Raw genomic sequence first — 6,317 nt, forward strand, 5'->3', positions numbered from 1 at the left:
GATAAGTGTGGTTTGAATAAAGAATTGCATGAAGAATCTTGGTTAGTGCAATTGGCTATAGGTATAAAGAAGCGAGTTCATAATTGGGTAGGAGCTTGTGCATTTGATTTGAATAGTACACATACCGCATCGCATTTGAATGTGTTATTGTTGGGATCATACAATATGTTGTTGGGCATGGATTGGTTGTACCTCCATAGAACCAAGGTAGATTGTTATGACAAAGACATTGAGTGTGTCGATGGCAATGGGGAACTAAGAGTCTTACAGGGAAAGAAGAAAGCCACATCAGTTAGGATGGTGACAACTATGCAGGCAAAGTGCAGTTGCGGGAAAGGGTGTGTGTTATTTTCCATACATATTTCTAGTGACAAAGATAAGGAAGTTGAGGATGCAGATGTTTTGAGCAAGCACCCAATTCTACAACAGTTTCAGGATGTGTTTCCCAGGAGATTTCAGAGTTGCCACCTCATAGGGAAATATACTTTTCTATTGAGCTAGTGTTAGGGGTGGCTCTAACATCAAAAGCACCTTACACAATGAGCACACCTGAGTTGGTAGAGTTGAAGTTGCAGTTGAAGGAAATGTTGGACAAGGGATACATTAGGCCAAGTGTATCACCTTGGGGCGCACCAGTATTGTTTGTGAAGAAGAAGGATGATACTCTTAGAATATGCATTAACTATAGGCAGTTGAACAAAGTGACCATCAAGAACATATACCCATTACCGAGGATTGATGATTTTTTTTTATCAATTGAAGGCAACACATTGCTCTCTAAGATCGACTTGAGATCTGGATACCATCAGGTACACATCAAAGAAGAGGACATTTACAAGACAACTTCTGGACTAGGTATGGGCATTATGAGTTTGTTGTAGTTCCATTCGATTTGACTAATGCTCCATCTACATTTATGTGCTTGATGAATAGTGTGTTGCGTACGTATTTGGGTAAATTTGTTGTGTTCTTTGATGACATATTGGTATATTCTAAAAATGAGGAAGAGCATGTCGAGAATTTAGCAGCAGTATTGAGGTTGTTGAGAGAGCATCAGTCGCATGCTAAGCTCATGAAATACAGTTTCTTTAAGACTAAGGTACGTCACTTGGGACATGTTGTCTCCACGGAGGGGATTGCATTAGATCCAGAAAAGATAAGGGCCATCATGGAGTGGGTAGATCCTAGAAATGTGGATGAGGTGAGATCTTTCATGGGGTTGAAAGGGTGTTACAAGAGGTTCATTAGGAACTTCTCACATATTTCTTATCCTATTACATCATTGTAGAGAAAGGGTAAGAAGTTTGAGTGGACAGAGGAGTGTGAGGCTAGTTTTGAGTAGCTTAAACAGTTGTTCACACATGCTCCAGTGTTAAAGATTGCAGATCTAGAAATGGAGTTTGTAGTGTATATCGATGCTTACAAGAGGGGACTTGGTGGATTTCTCATGCATGATGGACAGGTGGTATGCTATGAGTTACAAAAACTAAACGAGCACGAGCAGAATTACCAGACGCATGATCTTGAGTTAGAAGCAATCATACATGCATTGAAGATGTGGAGGCACTATCTTCTTGGCAGGAGGTTTGTACTGATGAGTGATCATATTGGGTTGATATATTTGTTTGACCAGCTGAATTTGAACGTCAGGCAATCTAGATGGTTGGCCACGATCAGTGAGTTTGAATTTGAGATAGGTACATTAAGGGAAAGGAGAACCGAGCTATAGATGCTCTTAGAAGGAAGGTACATGTAAATCATATAGCAGCTATGAACTCTTATGGGACATAGTTACATGATAGGATCTTGCAGGTAGGTCAGTAGGATGTTAGGTATACAGATATTATGCACAGGTTGCAGCAGAGTATAGGTACAGGTACATGTGGTGGTACATAGGTACAGGTAGTAGTATAGGTAGTGGTACAAGTATAGGTACAGGTGCACAGATGTGGACTATTGTCTTATAGAAGATGGATTGGTCATATTTAGAGATAGGATATATGCGCTAGAAAATAGTGAGTTCAAGAAGGTGATCTTGAGGGAGTTTCATGCGAAACCTTATTCAGGTCACCCAGGCTATCAAAAGACATTGACCGTAATAAAGAAATTTTATTATTGGACGAATCTGAAGGATGTAGTATAGTTTGTGGTTAGGTGTTTCGATTGTCAGCGTGTGAAGTTAAAGTGTAAGCATCTAGGTGGACTGCTACAGTCGATTGCAATTCCAGAATGGAAATGGGAGGTCATTTCTATGGAATTTATCACAAGTTGCCGAGGACAGTGAGACAACATGATTCCATCATGGTTATTGTGGACATGTTAACAAAGGTTGTGCACTTCATTCCAATGAAGTCTACATTCTCATCTAGCTAGTAGTATATGAATGTAAATACCACCATGAGCTATGTTATAAAGCTCCAATAAGTGGTGTGGGTGTCATGTCATTATGATGTTATGATTATTATGTTGTCATGTTGGGTTGCTTTCAGCAGGTTGATCATTGTAAATACTGGATCGAGCTATGATATAATGCTCTATGGGTAGTATGTTTGTTTTCATTAGTTTTGCTGAGGTATATGTGTGGTTGAACACTGAGGATGGCATCCCCCAAGGGCGAGGGTTCTATAACAACCTTGGTGAAAATTCCATGTAATAAAAGTTAATAAAGGAAAAATAATAACCATGGTTGATGGGACACTTATTCCAAGCTGAATGTTGGGTAAAACATCCTAGTGTGGGTGTTCATCGGTTTATTATGGCTAAGGAAATTGGCAAAAGCAATGGCTAAGGATTTCGAAAGGCAAAATGGCATTTTTGGCACATTTATTTATGAAAATAATGGAAATTAGGAGAAAAGGGAGGGTGAAAGGTCACAAGTTGCATGTGAGGAGGAAAATGAAAGAAAATAATGGAAAATGAAGAAACTAGAGGCCTAATTGATAAAAAGGCTTATAAGGATCAATTTGTAACCTTTTGTCAGTTGAGTTTTCGAGCTCTCTTATTATTTTCTCTCTCTCTCTCATTCTTGGACACATAGAGTTTTCTTGGAGCATTTTGGCATTGGATCGAGAAAGGCAAAGAAGGCAAGAGGAAGTAGAGATCAACAAGGAAGAGTAGGATCAAGCAACTACAACTGTAATCTTTGCATGAATCGATTTGCATGTGTATGCTCCTTGCTACATTTGGCATGCACGGTGTTGCATGTGTTTCTTTTTTGTCATGGCATGGGTTTTTCCAGGTGTGATAGTATTTTCAGCCACACCTTACCATTTTCAGATAACTATGGTGTGATGGGTTCTCATGTTTTGGTTGAGCTGGATTGTCAGATGTATTCAGAGCTCAGTGAGTTGGATCTCCGAAAGATAGAACACATGGCCTAGTAACCCATAAATCAGACTGTGGGTTGCAGTAAAGACAAATTTTTTGTTGCCTTGGTGGGCCTAGGAATCCTTGCTGGTGAATGGCAAGATATATGGTAAAGCCAAGAGGTGGTTTTCTCTCCGTCGGGCCTAGTAATCCTGGAGTTGGGATATGTGGTAAAGCCTCTGGAGTGGGTCTCGGTTTAGGGCCTAGTGATCCGGTGTGGTTGCGGTAAAGCTCGAGAGACTAAGAGACAGGGAAATTCCTCACGGTGTAGGTGGAGAATCCGGTGGAATCCATGATTATTCTGCCTAGTGATCGTGTGGAGATCATGGTAAAGCCTGTTATTACATGTTTATTGTGTTGGCTTAGTGATCTGGGATGGATTATGGTAAAGCCTTGTTTCTATTGATGAGGGTGAGGTGGTTTAGCTTCAGGATGCCCTGGTTGGTTTTTTTTGTTTGAGTCCCACATTCATGCTTGGAATATGGCACAGGGGTGAATGGATGAAGAGAGATTTGGCTCAAACATTCTATGGTCGGGTGGAATGTGGTAGTCCCATCCTGGGTTTGGATTTTGCATCATCAATATGAGATTATTTCACCTTATATGTCTATGCATATTATACTGGTTTATATGTGGATCATATGGCTGTGATCTCAGTGATATTTTTTTTGTTATTATGCTGGATATGTATGTGTTTCATGACAGTGGCTATGTATGACTCTCATCATGTTTTTACTTGTAAATGAATGGAAAATGTATCTATGACCTAATAGATGATAATGCAACAAACGATATGAGGGAACAATGGTTCTCAGGGATTCTTAGATAAGTATGATATCCCTATGCTTAAATCTATTGTTTACACCTGTAAATTACATTTTTTTGATATGATTGACGAAATGCCTGTCATGGCTAGTTGGGGTCCGGCTAAGCGCTTGTTCAAGTATTTACTTTTGTATCATTGTTTCCCTATTATCTTATTGTTCTGAAGGTTTCATTCAATTTTGGGCAATGACCTGGGCTCTGGGCCTGAAAAAGTGGCTCAAATCATGGGGACATCGGCACATCATTGGGAAAAATAGTCCCTGGACATTGGCATGCCTTGTCATGAGAGCATCCAAAGACTCCTAGATGTTCGCAGACCTATAACATGAGAGCGTCTAGAGGTCAAGTGGTCAAAAACTTCAGTGGGACCCAAGGGCTAGTTACTTGAGTGGTTGGGATGGTTCCTAGGAGTCTTGTAGTTGATGTGGAAGGTATGTATGTTGTGTTTCCATCGATTCCACTCCCTTAAGGTCACATAGGAGGTTGAATCTAATCATAGTAGTCTCTCATCACATATTTACCCTGGTTGGTCAGTTACTTGGGTAGATGTGGGAGGAGGGTGTTATAGACCACAAATTTAAAAAATCGGACTGATTGCTAAAATAGCCCTACAGTTGATTTGCCCAAATCTTTCCACCCAAAAAGTATCAAGATAGATGACAAAAAAAGTGATTATCTACTTCAGATCAATAGTAAATAAGCCCACTAGGTGGCTAGAGCGAATTATATAATAACAGGGGGTAGTTGACACAAATTCCAAGGTATACTAATGATAAATAATATATGCACATGGGTATCATTGATTAATATAGGTTTGATATTGAGTATAGTATTTATAACAAGTATGGCTTGTAGAGTGATTCCTATTGGAATGAGTCTTTAATGGTGTTACCCTTGCTTAAGGTTCTCTCTATATTTTTATGTTGCTTATTACGTGGATGCATTTTGGTTACCCTCTAGTTAAGGGTTGTCTTTCATCTTTTGTCTACTAGGTCCACTACGAAGTCCTTATCATAATGAATGATATACCACTAATGACTCGATACTCTTTGTTACATAAGGATTGATAAGGAGATAGGAGGTTAAGTTCTTTACTTTATTAGCTAAGGGTTTCTAAAGGGATTGGGGGATGAAAATAAATAATGCACTTTACTACTACTTGCTTAAAACCTTTAATAATTACTCTACAAGGTGAAACCCATGCCCAACACATCATACCACCGTCATACTCACACTGTTTGTATGTAAGTCTAATAAACCTATTAAAATTTTACAATACCATTACTAAGTGGTCATACCTACAATAAACTTTTCCCTTGTAATTTGTTCCTTAATACACCTTTACATTGTTGTTCAAATGCCAACTCAAACCCTTGTGTATGATTGAATCTTCTTTCTCTTAAAAACACTAGTTGAACAAGCCTAAAGCAATAATAATTACTTTCGTGTGCAACACTTAAACTAATTGTATTAGTCATAATTTAATCCTTAATTATTATAATCCAATTTAGATCCATTATTCATTAACTAAAATTTATTTCTAGAAATGTTCTCTACACTAAGAAAGTTCATGGTTATAACTAATTATTCATCACATTTATCTAAATTTCCCAAAGAAAATTAAAAGTGAAATATATACTTTCACAATAAAATAAAATCATTGTTATTTTCTTTTTAATTACATAGATCTTGAAATAACATAGTTATAGCTGTTATATCTCCCTCCAAAAACATCTTCATTAATATTCCCTATTAAACACCATTATTTATTGTCAGATTTAAAATTTAATAAATAAAAACAATTATTAATTAGCAATTAAGAAGAGGTTGGAAATTTGGATTCAAAACCCCTTAAATGGACTTCTCTTCTTTATTAAACACCATCATATTTAAAATTTAAACAATTAGTAATAAGCATTTAATGTGGTGCTTGAATTTATATTAACTTGGAAACTTGGATTCAAAACCTTCAAATGGACTTCTTAGTTTAAAGGAGAAGGGGAGATAATTATTTATTTATATATTTTTTAATTTTTAATTTTGAATATATTTTTTTAAAATTCATTTTTAATAATTTTTTTCTTTAAAGTTGATTCATAATGAAATTAAAATAGAATCGTTTAAAT

The sequence above is a fragment of the Pinus tabuliformis genome, chromosome 1_2 (assembly GCF_031772625.1).
Source record: "Pinus tabuliformis cultivar Carrire ecotype Pingquan chromosome 1_2, CPIR1, whole genome shotgun sequence".
NCBI lineage: Eukaryota > Viridiplantae > Streptophyta > Pinopsida > Pinales > Pinaceae > Pinus > Pinus tabuliformis.